The sequence below is a fragment of the Erythrolamprus reginae genome, chromosome 2 (genome assembly GCF_031021105.1).
Source record: "Erythrolamprus reginae isolate rEryReg1 chromosome 2, rEryReg1.hap1, whole genome shotgun sequence".
Taxonomy (NCBI): Eukaryota; Metazoa; Chordata; class Lepidosauria; order Squamata; family Dipsadidae; genus Erythrolamprus; species Erythrolamprus reginae.
In genome coordinates this window covers 316,336,494-316,354,249 of record NC_091951.1, presented here as the reverse complement: position 1 = coordinate 316,354,249, position 17,756 = coordinate 316,336,494, and the positions used below count along the sequence as shown (strand labels likewise).

Sequence of the window (17,756 nt, the reverse complement as noted above, 5' to 3'; positions counted from 1 at the left end):
TTGACTGGAACACTTTTAAAACAAAATGAATTATCTTTAAGGTTGATCAGTATATTCTATTTTGAGGTGCAAAAGTTCTTTCTGTCTTTATTTTTCAAAAAATTGCAGAGTACGGCATAGCACAATAATGTTTATTCATTTGATGATGATGTTTATTTATATCCTGCCTTCATTGCTTTTTATAAATAACTCAATGCAATGAGCATACCTAATACTCCTTCCTGTTTCTATTTTACTCACAACTACAACCCTGCAAGGAGGGTTGGACTGACTGGCCCAAAGCTACCCAGCCTGCCTTCATGTGTAAGGCAGGACTAAAATATACAAAGAACATTTCAGACCCTTCTTTCAAGTGCAGTCTATAATTTTTATGCAGTAATCATTACTAAATGTACAGAAGATCAAGCCTTTCTGGAGAAGAATAAGAAAGAGCCTCTACAGTGAGTTGCTGAATTTCATAAACCTTTATAACCATGATGGTGAACCTATGGCATGCGTGCCAAAATGACAGGCAAAGCCATGTCTCCCAGCATACATGGCCTTGCCTGTTTGTCCAGGTTTCTGGTCCACATGCATGTGCGATGATCAGGTGTCCTTTGCATGTGTGGCAGTGCCGAAAACCAGTAGGCGCGTGCGCACAGGCCAGCTGATTTTCAGGTGCACATTATTATTATTATTATTATTATTATTTATTAGATTTATATGCCGCCCCTCTCCGCAGACTTGCACCAGAACCCAGAAGTTTGGCTTCTCTGGAGTGCGATCCCTTCATGCCCGCATCGGCCAGCTGATTGTTGGGTACGCATGCATGTCAGAACCCAGAAGCTTTCAGAGAAGGGCGGCATACAAATCTAATACATTATTATTATTATTATTATTATTATTATTATTATTATTATTATTATTATTATTATGTCAATACAACACAGCAAACGAGCTCACTATGCTGGATTTCGTATTTCACCACCAGTCAGGCGCTTCCCAAGCACCTAGGACTGCATGATGTAGTGGCGAATTATGTTTGCCGATCCCAGTAAAGCGGCCCTTTGCAATTGACAGATGGAGATCTTGTCAATTCCGATGGTTTTCAAATGTCGCTGAGATCCTTTGGCACTGCGCCCAGCGTGCCAAGTACCACTGGGATCACTTTCACTGGCTTATGCCAGAGTCGTTGCAGCTCGATTTTTAGATCTTCGTATTTCACTAATTTCTCTAGCTGCTTCTCCTCAATTCTGCTGTCTCCTGGGATTGCGATGTTGATGATCCATACTTCCTTTTTCTCCACAATCAGGATGTCTGGTGTGTTATGCTTCAGAATTTGGTCAGTCTGAAGTCTGAAGTCCCACAGTAGTTTTGCAAATGGTTGTCCAATATCTTCTTAAAGGCTTCCAGTCTTAGAGCACCCACAACTTCTGGTGGCAACTTGTTCCATTGATTAATTGTTCTAATTGTCAGGAAATTTCTCCTTAGTTCTAGGTTGCTTCCCTCCTTGATTACAAGTTTTCATAGTTCCATACGGGTTTCTCGTAGTTTCCATCCATTGCTTCTTTTCCTGCTTTAAAGCGCTTTGGAGAATAGGTTGACTCTCTCTTCTTTGTGGCAGCCCCTGAGATATTGGAATGCTGCTCATATCACCCCTAGTCCTTTTCATTAAACTAGATACCCAATTCCAGCAACCAGCCTTCGGAGAAGGGCGGCCTAGAAGTCCAATTAATAAATAACCGTTCTTTATATGTTTTAGCCTCCAGTCCCCTACTCATCTTTGTTGCTCTTTTCTGTACTTTTTCTTAGTCTCAACGTATTTTTTACACCACAGCAACCAAAACTGCACGTAGTATTCCAAGTATGGCTTTACCAAGGCATTATAGACTAGTATTAACATTTCATGTGATCTCCATATTAATTTTATCATCTCATTCCATCACTTTTAGTTCTGAATCCTTTCCTTTCCTTGCTGTAGGAACTGCCCTGTTCGGCAAAAGTTCGGGTTTGGCGTTCAGGTTCGGGAGGACGCCGAGAAGCCCCCCGGCTGTTTCAAAAGGTGACAGCCGGGTGGCGGGGCTTCTCGGTGGCCACCCGAACCTGAAGTTTTGCCGAACTTCCGGGTTCGGCATTGGGAGAACACTGAGAAGCGCCCGGCTGTTTCAAAAGGTGACAGCTAGGCGGCGGCGGTTTTTTTCTTGCACACATTAATTCATTTTACATTGTTTCCTATGGGAAACAATGTTTCGTCTTATGAACTTTTTGCCTTACGAACTTCCTCCGGGAACCAATTAAATTCGTAAGACGAGGTATTACTGTATTATATAATATATAATAATAATAATATAATAATAATTAATCATTTTTTACAACATATGTACTGGAGTCATCAATACTGCTCTTGTATTAACTACATCTAATGATACTGGATTCCTCTATACTTATCTTAGATAATCCTGCTGGCAGTTAACTAACCCATTTAGTCACCTCCATCCTATAACAGTACAACCTTATATATTGCTTATATTATTATTGCCTTTGAATGGACAGCACAAGTTATTATCTTAAGACATCCTTGGTGCATCATTCACATGATTTCCACTCGGGATCACATTCAAAACACATTAACTTTCTTTGACATAACCACATTTGATTGTGATTTGGAATTCCAGGTACCATTACTGGCCTTCCAACATCGATTCTAGTAAGATTACCTATCATTTCTTAGATAATGCAAACACTTGCCTTCATGTTAACTCTGCTACTACAGCAGTTACGAGTCCTGCTTTGGAAATGAATGTGCAGTGCTTGCCTGCTCAGATTTCAAGGAGCCCTTTGTGATAGTGTGTCTTTCTTTCAAAGATGGAAGACTAAGCACATGATCAGTTGGTATTGCCTATGGCTAAACTCCTAAAGGAAATAAACTATGTTCTTAACAGCCTTTTTGTATGGATCTTAAGCTTAGTTATAGCAGTTCATCGCAGATTTCAAATTGTATACATGGGTATTTGCTGCACAGTAGCTCACCTGTGTTTGCCAACCCTGAAGCAGCTTCTGCGCCTATAACTACTAAAGTAGAAAAATATAAAGTACTATAGAACAGAAGACATTGCTATTTTTCTGCCATTTATTGCCAAAAAATATACTACAATAATAGAAATCATTTAAAGCAGGATTCAGTCTCTGAATCAAGGGACTTCCTTGGTTTGAAGTTTGAGGCAATGGGCAAATGGTGTTCATGTCCCTTTCCTTTAGAAACATGAAACATTAAGCCTGTACGGTGTGTCATTGGTATTTACTCTTACTTGTTTTACTCATCTATTAGATGAGAAAAGAGAAATTTAAATTTCCTAGCCCAAACCATAGCTTGTCCATAAAACAGATAAACTGTGGTGAATTGCAGTTGCAGCATTTTTCTAGGGTAATCACTGCCATGGAATGAATGAATGAATGAATGAATGAATGAATGAATGAATGAATGAATGAATGAATAGAAACATAGAAACATAGAAGACTGACGGCAGAAAAAGACCTCATGATCCATCTAGTCTGCCCTTATACTATTTTTTTGTATTTTATCTTAGGATGGATATATGTTTATCCCAGGCATGTTTAAATTCAGTTACTGTGGATTTACCAAACACGTCTGCTGGAAGTTTGTTCCAAGGATCTACTACTCTTTCAGTCAAATAATATTTTCTCATGTTGCTTTTGATCTTTCCCCCAACTAACTTCAGATTGTGTCCCCTTGTTCTTGTGTTCACTTTCCTATTGAAAACACTTCCCTCCTGAACCTTATTTAACCCCTTAACATACTTAAATGTTTCGATCATGTCCCCCCTTTTCCTTCTGTCCTCCAGACTATACAGATTGAGTTCATTAAGTCTTTCCTGATACGTTTTATGCTTAAGACCTTCCACCATTCTTGTAGCCTGTCTTTGGACCTCTTCCATTTTGTCAGTATCTTTTTGTAGGTGAGGTCTTCAGAACTGAACACAGTGTTCGAAATGTGGTCTCACCAGCGCTCTATATAGCGGGATCACAATCTCCCTCTTCCTGCTTGTTATACCTCTAGCTATGCAGCCAAGCATCCTACTTGCTTTTCCTACCACCCGACTGAATGAATGAATGACTAAATCTGTTCTTCAAGTCTTACCAAATAACCTAATGTAAATGCTATTTGTTATCAGTGGAATACTTAGTGTGAAAATGGGTGGTCAGTTTTATGTTTCCATTTATTTATCCTCTCTTTTAGTCTTTCCACAGCCCTAAGGATCTTTACCAATGTGTTGCCATTGGCTATCTGTCAGGAATCCAAATATGCATGTATTAGAATAATTTCTTGCTTCTGGCACCATGTAGATGACAGTTGTTCTGCGACTTTGAGATCGCTCTCTCCCATCTTACCTTCCCTAAAGGTTTTCATCAATTTGGCAAGTTGGCGCCTTGCTTGTTCTGTTCTGCCTTTTCAGAGAAGACTGTCCTGATTTTATCCCTGAAGAGCTTTCCTCCAGCCAGCCAGCCGGCTGTCACCTTATTTTTCTTAGTTAATCAATCCAGACTCAGTGTCATTCTTCTACTGTGATAAGCCAGCAATTATTGGTGCCAGCTTACACAGGACTTTGGCAGAATTTTCCAGATATTCAACTTAAATGGCTTGACTAGACTTTTTAAATACCTGGCTAGTTTTTTGCCTAACGTAGGACTAGCCGCCCCGAGTCTGCGGAGAGGGGCGGCATACAAATCCAATTAATAATAATAATAATAATAATAATAATAATAATAATAATAATAATAATAATAATAATAGTCACAGTGCCTTAACCACTACACCAGATTGTCTCTTATTAGGGGAAACAGAAGAAATTTAAAGTGCTGTAGACGAGAGAGGGTGTCAAACTCAAGGCCTGGGGGCCCAATCTGGCCTGCAGGGTACATAGATCTGACCCACGGGGCCATACTGGAAACAGTGAATAACCAGCCCGTAGTGCTTCTGCCAGCAAAATAGGCTCCTGAGCTCCATTTTTGGCTGCCATGGCCTCCTGCAACCCTGTGCCAGTGAAAACAGAGCTTGTGAGGCTCTGTTTTTACTGGCAGAGAGTTACAAGGGGCCGTGACTGCCGAAAACAGTGCTTAGGAGCCCGTTGTCGATGGCAAAGTGCTTGGACCGCCACAGGCGTCCCTGACAGGAGAGATGAGCTGGCCACACCCACTCTGGCTACACCTATCCAGCCCCGAAGGTCAAACACTACCCTGATGCATCCCTTAATGACAGTTTTATTTTGGAAAGATGGTCTTTTTCCACACCTGAAATTGTTTTACCAAGATGTAGGAATCAACAGAGGAAATGGAGAGAATTGAAGGGGGGCCATCTTTGCAATCTTTAATATTTTTATTTTCTAAAACTACCAGAGCTGCTGTACAGGGGGGTGTTACTGAAGACATTTATTTATTTATTAAATTTATATGCTATCCATTCACTTAACAAGCAATTCACTTACCATGCAACTCTGATTGGCATCATAAAAACGGAGGTACTAGCCTGAAAGCATTAAATATAAAATAAACCAAAATTAAATTAAACCTACCAGCGGACGTTGTGAACTCCAATACTCTGGACATTTTTAAGAGGAAATTGGACTGCCATTTGGCTAGGATGCTATAGGGTTGGACTAGATGACCCGCATGCTATAGGCTAGGATGCAGGGGGTTGGACTTGATGACCCGCATGGTCCCTTCCAACTCTATCAATCAATCAATCAATCAATCAATCAATATATGTGTGTGTGTGTGTGTGTGTGCCCGCGCGCGCGCAAAACCAGCATACTATAAGGTAAGATGTTCTGCAAGGCCCATTGGCAGACCCAGTTTTAAGGCTCTTATGCAAAGGTGTCAAACTAAGGGGCCAGATCCAGCCACGGGGTGCTTAGATCTGGCCTATGGGGCCACCCTATAAACAGCAAAGGATCAGCTTGCGGTGCCTCTGCCAGTGAAAATGGATCTTGGGATTACCACTTGTGGCCTACCCCTGCTCTGTTTTCACTGGCAGAGGGCAGCAGGAGGCCATAGCAGCTGAAAATGGAGCTCTGGATCCCATTTGAGGCTTGGAACACCACAGGCACCCCCGACACGAGTGACACAACCCTGATACGGCCCTCAATGAAATCGAGTTTGACATCCCTGCTCCTACAGAAGGCCAAGATGGTAGAGGAAGATCTTACCTTGCGGGCCGTGATGTCCCAGAGGGCAGCAGCCATGGCAGAAAAAAGACCTGGATGTCACTGTTCTGGTTTCTGGTAGAAATTCAGGAAGTACAAATTATCAAACACATTATTTCATAAACAAAGAAACTCCATTTTATTCTCTTCTCTTTCAGCTGCACACACATTTCATACGAGTCTTCGGAGAGGGGCGGCATACAAATCTAAGTAATAAATAAATAATAAATAAATAAATAAATACTGGCATATCTCTCTCTCCTTGTCCGTTATCTTTCTTAATTGCATTTCTTACATTCCTTCTTCGGCTCTGCTAAACAAGATTTATTTCCTAAAAGCATGATCACTAAAAACAGCAGACTGACAGTTAATCAACACAGAATACTTTGGCTTACTTGGAGAGCGGCATAGAAATCAACATCTTTCTGTTCGGCAACGTTGAAACTCCACCCTTCTTCTTCACTAGCCCCCTGACGTGCCAATTACCTCACTACCATTATTAAACCCATTCCTCTCCGTAATATCTTCTTCCAGACCTTTGCTCTCTACGTTTCTGAATCCTTCTGAATCTAGGATTAACCCAGCGAGCATCTGATTCTCCATCGCTAGATCCTGAACTCATAGCCCCATCCTGTGGCTGGCCTCCCACCTGTTCTACTACCTTTAACCCCGGGCCCCCCTCTACTTCATAAATACTATCTGAATCTGAATCCTCAATATCTTCATCATCCTCCAACTGATCAAGAGTATGTACAACAGTCACCATCTGGAACAGTTTGATTGACAGAGTCCGCAGCATGCCCCTTCTGCCAGACCAATCCTATTGAGTGAAACAGTTCATTGGGTAAATTATTGAAGGCATCCATTCCCCCCCCCCCCCCAAAAAAAAAACCAGGATCCTTTTTCCAACTGGACATGCCTGCCAGACTTCATTTAGTGCATAAACTTATCAATACTGACTGAAAAAGGAAATTAACTCTTACAAACAATGTGCGCTAGAATTCTGTTACAGAAGTATCCCACACCTTGTTTCTTTTTTTGTTTAAAAGATTTGTATATTTATTCCCATCAAATACTATATATTGAAATGGTATTGAAATCAAAATCAGTCATAATTAGGCTAGGCTATATTTCTGCTAAATTCAAAGTAGCTATGTAGAAATCATCTAGCTAAGGAATTGTGGTTATCAGTGCAAAAGAAAATAGACTATATAATTTTATATCCTTATATTGAAATGTAATCTAGAAACATAGAAACATAGAAGACTGACGGTAGAAAAAGACCTCATGGTCCATCTAGTCTGCCCTTATTCTATTTCCTGTATTTTATCTTACAATGGATATATGTTTATCCCAGGCATGTTTAAATTCAGTTACTGTGGATTTACCAACCACGTCTGCTGGAAGTTTGTTCCAAGCATCTACTACTCTTTCAGTAAAATAATATTTTCTCATGTTGCCTTTGATCTTTCCCCCAACTAACTTCAGATTGTGTCCCCTTGTTCTTGTGTTCACTTTCCTATTAAAAACACTTCCCTCTTGAACCTTATTTAACCCTTTAACATATTTAAATGTTTCGATCATGTCCCCCTTTTTCCTTCTGTCCTCCAGACTGTACAGATTGAGTTCATTAAGTCTTTCTAGATTTTCTTTGGGACTGGAAAAGTATCACTATGCAATACAATGAGATTCTTGCAAATTATAAAAGAGTATTTATTAAAAGAAGTTTACCTTTTTTCTTTGCTTCCTATAACAATATCAAATGTCAGTGCTGAGTTGCTCCAAAGGACACTATGCTGTGGATATATAGTATACTGATCTTATGTTAAATAAGATAATGCTTTAAATTTTTCATTTTTAAAGACTGTTTGCATTTCAAGTGCCTCTTGCTACATATGGTAATAATTCAGTTGCAGACTTAAGGCCCTGAAAGCTTCAGGATTCTCTGCAGTGATGAATATAAGCAATGTAGCATAACACATTGATTTTATGCATATCATCATCTTTATGTTTTGGGAGGTCTGTTGTATTAGTGATATATAAAAACTGATTACCTTCTCCAACATTGCCTAGTAATTGTTTATTATTTTCCTATTAGACAAACAAGAAAGATCAATATTCCTCAACACTGGTCTGTGAGTAACATCACTGTAAATAGATTTGCTTCAGACGCCGGTGGTGTTTTCATTGTAATAATTTGAACAATGTGAACCCAATGACACAACTGAAACCAAGTACAGATTTTAAAGTTGGAGGGATAAAAAGCCAAAAACAATTGGTTTCCTCCTGTTTTAACACATTAGGAAGAGGGTGCCTTCAGGTTATTGTTGATTCCTGGAAATTGTCTGAACTAGTTTCCGGTCACAATTCAAAGTGTTGGTTATGACCTATAAAGCCCTTCATAGCACCGGACCAGAATATCTTCGGGACCGCCTCCTGCCGCACGAATCCCAGCGACCGGTTAGGTCCCACAGAGTTGGCCTTCTCCGGGTCCCGTCGACTAAACAATGTCGTCTGGCGGGACCCAGGGAAAGAGCCTTCTCTGTGGGGCCCCCGACCCTCTGGAACCAGCTCCCCCCTGAGATTAGGATTGCCCCCACCCTCCCTGCCTTTCGTAAACTCCTTAAGACCCACCTTTGCCGTCAGGCATGGGAAAACTAAAACACCTCCCCCTTGCCCATGTTGTTTTGTTGATTGATTGACTGTGTGCTTGTTTTTTATATATACTGTTTTTTATGAGATTATTAATTTAAATTGGAACTGGATGGGTGGGCATTGGATTTGGTATTGTGTACTGTACTGTTTTTTATCATTGTTGTGAGCCGCCCCGAGTTTGCGGAGAGGGGCGGCATATAAATCCAATAAACCTAAACCTAAACCTAATCCCTGAGGTTTTCTTGGCAAGATTTCAGAAGTGGTTTGCCATTGCCTGCTTCGTAGGGCTGAGAGGATATGATTGGTCCGAGACCACTCAGCTGGCTTTATGTTTAAGGTAGGCCTAGAACTCAGGGCCTTACAGTTTCCACTCCAGTGCCTTAACCACTACACCAAACTACACCATAATACCAAGAATCTGTCAGATTTATTTTATTTATTTATTTATTTTGTCCAATACACAATGAGGGTTTTAGTGGGTATATATCTATATATACATAGTAAAATACATGATGAAGGTTATAGAGGAGATTCTCGTATTAAAATATATCTAAGAAAGAATAGAAAAGAAGATATAGTAATAGAAGAAAGATATAGGAGAGCAATAGGACAGGGGACGGAAGGCACTCTAGTGCACTTGTACTCACCCCTTACTGACCTCTTAGGAATCTGGATAGGTCAACCATAGATAATCTAAGGGTAAAGTGTTGGGGGTTTGGGGATGACACTATGGAGTCCGGTAATGAGTTCCACGCTTCGACAACTCGGTTACTGAAGTCATATTTTTTACAGTCAAGTTTGGAGAGGTTAATATTAAGTTTAAATCTGTTGTGTGCTCTTGTGTTGTTGTGGTTGAAGCTGAAGTAGTCACCGACAGGCAGGACGTTGCAGCATACGATCTTGTGGGCAATACTTAGATCTTGTTTAAGGCGTCTTAGTTCTAAGCTTTCTAGGCCCAGGATTGAAAGTCTAGTCTCATAGGGTATTCTATTTCGAGTGGAGGAGTGAAGGGCTCTTCTGGTGAAGTATCTTTGGACATTTTCAAGGGTGTTAATGTCTGAGATGTGATATGGGTTCCAAACAGATGAGCTGTATTCGAGGATGGGTCTGGCAAAATGATGCAATGAACAAGAGCCTGGCTAGAGTTCAAAAGCACTGCAAGTTTATTTCATACTATGCATGCACAAGAATCTGATCTACCAGCAGCCAAAGCAAACTGACGCTAGATAAAAGTCAGTAGAATTCCCAAGGAACCGAAGATAGGTCTCTTGTGGGAGCGTAGTAATTCCAAACTGATGACGAATTTTGACCCTGTTGTTGGACTCAGCCTGGTCATCTTCTACAGAATCTTGTATCATTAGTTTTGCAATTCAAGTCAAATGTGAATGAAGTAGAAGTATAGATGTATAAATTAGCTTAATAAAAAGGGAATGGAATTCAACACCTGATGCTATAGAAATATTTTCATTGTTTCTTCTGCACTTCTTCATTGAGATATATTCTTCCTAAGTGGGGCAGGAACTTAGCAGCAAAAGCAGGACGAAAGTTGAGCAAAATAGATTCTCCACAGTAGGGGGAGCTAGTCTCCAAGGATGGGTGGATCTTATCCGCAGCCGATCAGGACTGAGTCTGCCAACATATAAATAGTGCCCCTCACTATTTCCAATTTTTCACTATTAAGTAATTTCCAGGGGACTTGGAAATTACTTAATGCCTAAGAACTAAATTTATATAACTGTAGGTTTAAATCTTCTCAGAGCTTTCTCACTTCCACAAAACTCAGCTTGATAAGACACGTCCAGCTGCCATTTCATTTCTGTAATAGAGTGGATAACTTTGGTAGACAAAAAAAAAAGAGGCTACCTAAGAAAGAATCAGACAAGAGAAGAGAGAGCCAGAAGGAAGGGCTTAAGTGGTCCGAAGAAACTTAGGAAGGATCCACCCTAATTGATTGGATGGTAAAGTAGCGGTTGTTCTGCCTGACTGGCTCAGGCAATGCGTAATAGTCCAAGGAAAAGAAATCAAACACACACGTGCTCTGCTAATCAGCAAACTTGTATTAAATAAACAAAAAAGGGTTACTCAAAACAGCTCTTAGTGTCCAAAAACAATGATAGTGCAAGGCTTTATTTATTTATTTATTATTTGGATTTGTATGCCGCCCCTCTCCGAAAACTTACTTCAGCCGCATACAAAAACACAGGAAAAAACAAACAAAGACAACCTGGAATGCGCAAACACGTTTCAGGAGTCCTTTTGAATCTTTGAAGCAAACAGCAAGTCCCAGAGTTTTCACCTCCCACTTGTCTGAAAAAGCTGGGTTGAAAACTCCAACGGCACGGAACAGAAACTTCAGAGCAGGAACCACAAAATAACACAGATAAACAGCCACAGTTTGCCTTGGGCCATTGTTCCCTTTTATACTTTAGCCCTCATTAAGGGAACCACACCCAGCCCTCAGTATAAGAACCACACCCAGCCCAGGTGCTCCTATAATGACTTGTAATACTCCTTAAAGCGATCCCTTCTTTGCATAGCTCTTCGGCTACGCAGATCAATATATTGATCTGCAGAAGAATCCAGAGACGAAAGACTGTCTGAGGGACTGTATGTCAAATCCCCTGGGCTGTCTGCTGACTCCTGCGTACCAGTGGCCTCGTCCTCCTGGCTGTCTGCCACACCTTCCTGCTTTCTGCCACATCTTCCTGGCTGTCTGCCACATCTTCCTGGCTGTCAGCCAGGCTTTCGCATTCAGTGTGTGCCGCGTCTCTCCCATCTGTGGGAGCAACGGCTGGCCCAGGCCCAAACACAACAGCGGTGGGAAATTGTACCTTCAGATTTGCAAGATTCTGTTTTTGTAGTCTTAGAGTACTGTACAATTAGTTCATCTATTTCATGTATGGTTTATCTAGAACTGTTGACAATTTCATCAATTCTAGGCACACAGCATCAGATCTCTTCTTCTTTCCCAATAAGAAGGGAGAAAAGGCTGCTCAGGATATTTAATGGTGAAATGCAGAAGTCACACTTTTACTCAGAATCATTTGGACTGAATCATCCTGTTTCTCTTAGCCATTCAGACCTGGTCAAAAGTTGTAGCTTGTGGTATTCTCTGCAGCCTGGAGTTCCATTGGTAGCCTTCTGTAGTGGTGTACAGTGTTCCCTCGCTTTTCATGGGGGATGCGTTCCGAGATCGCCCGTGAAAGTCGAATTTCCGCTAAGTAGAGATGCGGAAGTAAATACACCATTTTTGGCTATGAACAGTATCACAAACCTTCCCTTAACACTTTAAACCCCTAAATTGCAATTTTCCATTCCCTTAGTAACCATTTAGATTATTACTCACCATGTTTATTTATTAAAGTTTATTTAAAAAAATATTTATTAAAAGCAGACGAAAGTTTGGCGATGACATATGACGTCATCGGGTGGGAAAAACCGTGGTATAGGGAAAAAACCCGCAAAATATTTTTTAATTAATATTTTTGAAAAACCGTGGTATAGACTTTTCGTGAAGTTCGAACCTGCGAAAATCGAGGGAACACTGTATTACAAAGGTAAAAGGTCTCTTTAATGACTAGAAATTGTTTCCATTTCCTGAAACCACTTACATTCTGTGTCACAAGTAATAGATTTTTCTCTTATACTTTCTAAATAGAGCATATGTTTTATCTACACTGGTCTTTCAAATGACTTTACATTTGTTTGGAATATTTTATGTTCGCATTTCAAGGACCAAATATATGTGGCATTCGTTTATAGTTAAGGGAAGCTTCACCGCATAAAACAATTCTGATGATAATTATTTCCTTACATTGTTCGAAAAGGGAGAACTTTGTCTTACATCAAATGTAATTGATCCTGAAGCGGTGTAATCACAATTACTCACTTTCTTAATTAGCCTGCCCAAAATCAGAAAATGGAAACCGATCGGCAGTGTTTAAATCAATAGCCTTGTAGTAAGGCTTAGGTGGGGAGGGAGATAATGGTAATGGGTAGATCAATTGGTTTAGATGCCATTCATTGACTGTGTGTTTTGCATCACAAAATCTACACTTTTAAAGTAAGCAATATATTGGAGCTAGTAATTTAGGAAAAAGGAAGCTGTATAAAATAAAAAATAATAATAAAACATTTAGAATTATTTTATTAAGTGATTCATTCTATAAATTATGGTAAAAGGGGGGAAAACTTAACAGAAAGAAATAAAAATGTCTGAAAGTGTTATTTGACAATTTTCTATTTTTATTAGGCTATGCTTTGGAGAAAAAATAATTTCTCTTTAATTAAAGAATCTTAAAGGCTACAACATGCTTTGTTACCAGAGTTAGAAAGTTGTTTATAATGCATATTTATAATAGTATGGGATTTAAAAAAACACACCACTGCCTATCTTATTTAGATTTCGCCAGTTTTGGATGAATTGATGAATTAAAATATTACAATACTGTATAAAATAATGTAATTAATATTTTTGGACTACATTATGACCACACTATTTCAGTCTGTGTGAAATGGTGTGACAAATTCATCTTTTTAATATATTTTACAATAGACTGCAGCATTAAAGAACTGTTTTCCCAAGCTTTATTAGATTCATGAATAGTATATAGCAACTTGCTCTATACTATAAGCGAATCTTACTTATAAGCAAATCTTAATGTATACTTCGTAAAAACCATCATATTATATAGAGCAGAGGTCCCCAACCTTTTTTGCACCAGGGACCGGCTTTAAGCTAGACCAGTTTTCCATGGCCCGGTGGGGGGGGGGGCTAGCTGTCAGCGGCGCCGTAAAAGGGGCGATCAAGAGAGGAATGGGTGAATGAATGGACGGAGGGTGGGAAGGAAGGAAGGAAAGAGGGAAGGGACAGGAACAAAAGAAGGGTGCAAAGGAAGCAAGGAAAGGTGTGAAAGGGGAGAGTAAGAGAGGAAGGAGTGAAAGAAGGGAATGAGGGAGGAAAGAAGGGAGGAAGGAAAAGGAAAGCAAGAAATGGAGGGAGGAAAGAAAGAAAGAAAGAAGGGGAAGGGACAGGAACAGAGGAAGGAAGCAAGGAAACTTATGAAAGGGGAGAGTAAGGGAAGAAGGTAGGAAGGAGAAAGAAAAGAAGAAATAGAGGAAGGGAAGGTAAAAGAGAGAAAGAAAAAGCAAGAAAGAGCAAGAAAGAGAAAGAAAGAAAGAAAGGCAACTTCAAAGAAAGGCTCACTGAGCATCTCTCTCTCTCTTTCTATCCCTCTTTCTTTCTTTCTCTTCCTTTCTCTCTCTCCTCTTCCTTTATCTCCTCTCTCTCTCCCTCTCTCTTTCTCTCCCCCCTCTCTCCCCCTTTCCCTCTCTCCCTCTCTTGCTATCTCTCCCCCCCTCTCCCTCTATCTTTCTCCCTCTCCCTCTCTTTCTCTCTCTCCCCCCTCTCTGTTTCTCTCTCTCTCCCCCTCTTTCTCTTTCTTCTTCTCACTTTCTCTCTCTTGTTTTCTTTCTGTCTCTTTTGCTTTCTCTCTCTCTCACTCTTTCTTGTTTTCTTTCTCACGCTCTTTCTCTCTCTTGTTCTCTCTCTTGCTATCTCTTTCTCTCCCCCCCTTTCTCACTCTCTCTTTCTCACTTTCTCTCTATCTTGCTGTCTGTTGCTCTCACTCACTCTCGTTCTCTCTCCGTTCTTCTCAGCGATGACGCGCGCACGCCCTGCCCGCCTCACCTTTGCGAGAGCACTTTCGCCCCGGGCTCTCAGCAAGGGGGTTTGCAGGAGAGGCGGGGCCGGCGAAGGTGATATTGAATGTCGGGGGAGAACGGGCGGTTGCGCGCGCTCCCTATCCCCCTGCTAGCCCACTCGGAATATTCAAAATAAGAAAAGCCTTCGCCGGCAAAGGTTTTTGTTATTTTGAATATTCCGAGTGAGCTAGCAGGGAGATAGGGAGCGCGCGCAACCGCCCGTTCTCCCCCGACATTCAATATCACCTTCGCCGGCCTCCGCTGAGGAAAGCCTTTGCCGGCATTTCCTCTCGGCGTCAAGGAGGCGCAGCGGCGGGCGGAGAGAGGGAAGGGGGGGGCAGCGGCGTCCCTCCTGGCCTTGGCGGGCCGCCCAACCCTCCCCACCTCCTGCAAACGCGGCGGGCGGCGGGGGGAGAGCGAGGAGCCGGTTCCGGTGGGCGCGGGGCTTGGCTGGCTGGCGGGGGGAGTGCCGCTGGTGGTGCGGAAAGGCCGAGGGGGCCCTGGCGCCGCGGACCGGCTGAAAAGCCCCAACGGCCCGGTCCCGGTCCGCGGACCGGCGGTTGGGGACCTCTGATATAGAGCATATTCACGTTTTTAATATGTACTACAGAATTTTGGAGTTGTTACTTTCAAAGCATCATTGAATGTATTTATTAATATTTTACAATCTTCTAATAAAATTTGTTTATTTATTTGGTTTTCATTTTTCTGGCCACCCAATACAAAAACTATAGGTGAATACCCAAGATAATCAAAGGTATAGTGGAATGAGGTTGGATTGGCTTGAGGGGGGATACTCTCTGGAACTCACTTATGAAATGCCAGGTAGGACAATACTATGTTGACCTCAGGAGGAGCAAGTCTCAATGCAGGAAGCCCTGAACCATACAGTGGTCCTAAACTCACAGCTAACAGACACACCCTATCACCATGATGGCAAACCTATGGCACACATGCCAGAGGTAGCACGCAGAGCCCTCTCTGTGGGCATGCACTCCATCGCTAGCTCCTCTTTTGGTTTCTGGCATGCACATGCACACTGGCCAGTTGACTTTCATGTGTGCCGGAGCCCCAAAAGCCCGAAGACCAGCTGGCCAGTGCACATGTGCATGCTGCAATCTGGAAGACTAGGTGGTCAGCGCGTGCATGCACACCAGCGAGCTGGTCTTCTTGTGCACCAGAGCACATGTTTCAATTTGGGAACTCAATGATGAAAATGTTCGCCATCACTGCCCTATAAGCAGTAGTATATTTTAGCCGTCGCAGCTTATTTTAGTAAACATATGAATTCAAGCAAAATAAGATTTCATATCGACTTGTCCTGAAGCTGTTGAATGAGTCAAGCAATTTCATTTTTCTGTCATCACTCTTTTGAAAATGTAGGCCCAAAATTAAAAAATAGATTGATTTCAGTATTTTTCGGCGTATAAGATGCATTGGAGTATAAGATGCACGTAGATTTTAGAGGCGGAAAACAAGGGGGAAAAGTATTCTGAACCAAATGGTGTAGTAAAACGTGACAGCTTTAAGACTTGTGGACTTCAACTCCCAGAATTCCTCTGCCAGCCATGCTATGGTGTAATTAGAAGGCAAAAACACCCCCGTTTTTGCAAAAAACTTGGCTTTTCATTTTTTCACAAAAATTGGGTAGGCAAAGAGTCTGGGAAGCCTGCAGAGAGCTTCTGGGTGCTGGGGGATGGCAAAAATCTCCCCGTTTTTGCAAAAAAAAAAATGGGCCGGTTTTTGTCCCCCCCCCCCCGGTCCCCCCAAAATGAGGGCATTTTTGCCTTCCCACATTTCCTAGGAGGTCTCGGCAGACTTCCTAGACCAATGGTTCCCAACCTTTTTTTGGCCATGCCCCACCTAAGCATCTCTAAAATTCTGATGCTCCCCACCCCGACATATAATTCTTACTATTCAAAATAATAATAATAATAATAATAATAATAATAATAATAATAATAATAATAATAATAATTTATTAGATTTGTATGCCGCCCCTCTCTGAAGACAAAAAGTGAACTACTCACACAGAAGAACACTAAAAGGCCATTAACTTGATTTAAATATGTTTCCAATTTCCCCCATTAAAAATCAAACATTGGGAACCACTGTCCTGGACCCTCTGTCCACCCAATTTTTGCGAAAAATGGGCTCACACATCGACATATCCACCCTCTTTTTATTTTATTTTTTTAATGCTGCCCTTCTCCTTCGACTCAGGGCGGCTTACAACATGTAAGCAATAGCACTTTTTAACACAGCCACCCTATTGCCCCCACAGTTCAGGTCCTCAATTTACCCAACTCAGAAGGATGGAAGGCTGAGTCAACCTTGAGCCGGTGATGAGATTTGAACCCCCAACCTGCAGATTTTGGGGAGGGGGATGCATCTTAACTGCAAAAAATACAGTAATTAGATATTTAACTATTTTACTGTATAGCTATTGCATTATGTTTTTAAAGTAGATTTATTGTACTTACAGATTAGAATAACATTTCTAAAAATAATTACCGGTAATCAGTGTTCCCTCTAATTTTTTTTGGGGTGGGCAGGAAAGTATAGTGTCTGAGCGACAGTCCCTTCGGGACTGGGCGGCAGAGAAATAATAAATGAATGAATGAATGAATGAATGAATGAATGAATGAATGAATGAATGAATGAATAAACAAACAAACAAACAAACAAACAAACAAATAAAAAACCCACCCTGTTTTGCCTCAGAGAATTTCAAAATAAAATACTGTACTGTGTGTCTATAACAGTGAGCTCATAATAGGGCAACTCTATCAATATCCAAATGCCACTTAAATAGTTGAGCTAGTTTCAAACTAGATTTTGATTTTCTTTCTCTCTTCCTTACTCCCATTCTTTTTCTTTCTCTTTCCCTTCCTCTCTTTTTTCTATCTGTTTCTCTCTCTTCCTCTCTCTCTCCTTCCCTCTCACTCTTTCCCTCTCGGCTTCTGGGCAGGTTTGGAAAACTCTGAGTTGATGATGATTTTTAAGTGAGCGATTGCTCACTGCTCAGCTTAGAGGGAACTATGCCGGTAATCCTAGATTTACTCCAGCATGCTAGTTTGCTAAGTTAATACACTTGTGAATACAATTAAGTGTTAGTGATTTGAATTTTAAAAATTTTGTTTTTTATTTTTAATATTGCTATTTATCTGCTTCATAAAAGAAGAACCACTTCTATAT

The 17,756-nt window shown here is 41.1% G+C and overlaps 1 protein-coding gene across 2 annotated transcripts in view; it reads left to right on the top strand.

The window, feature by feature from the left end:
* The window catches only part of AP3B1 (adaptor related protein complex 3 subunit beta 1), a 187,579-nt gene that overhangs the window by 141,080 nt on the left and 28,743 nt on the right, over nucleotides 1–17,756 (top strand). The window lies entirely within an intron of this gene.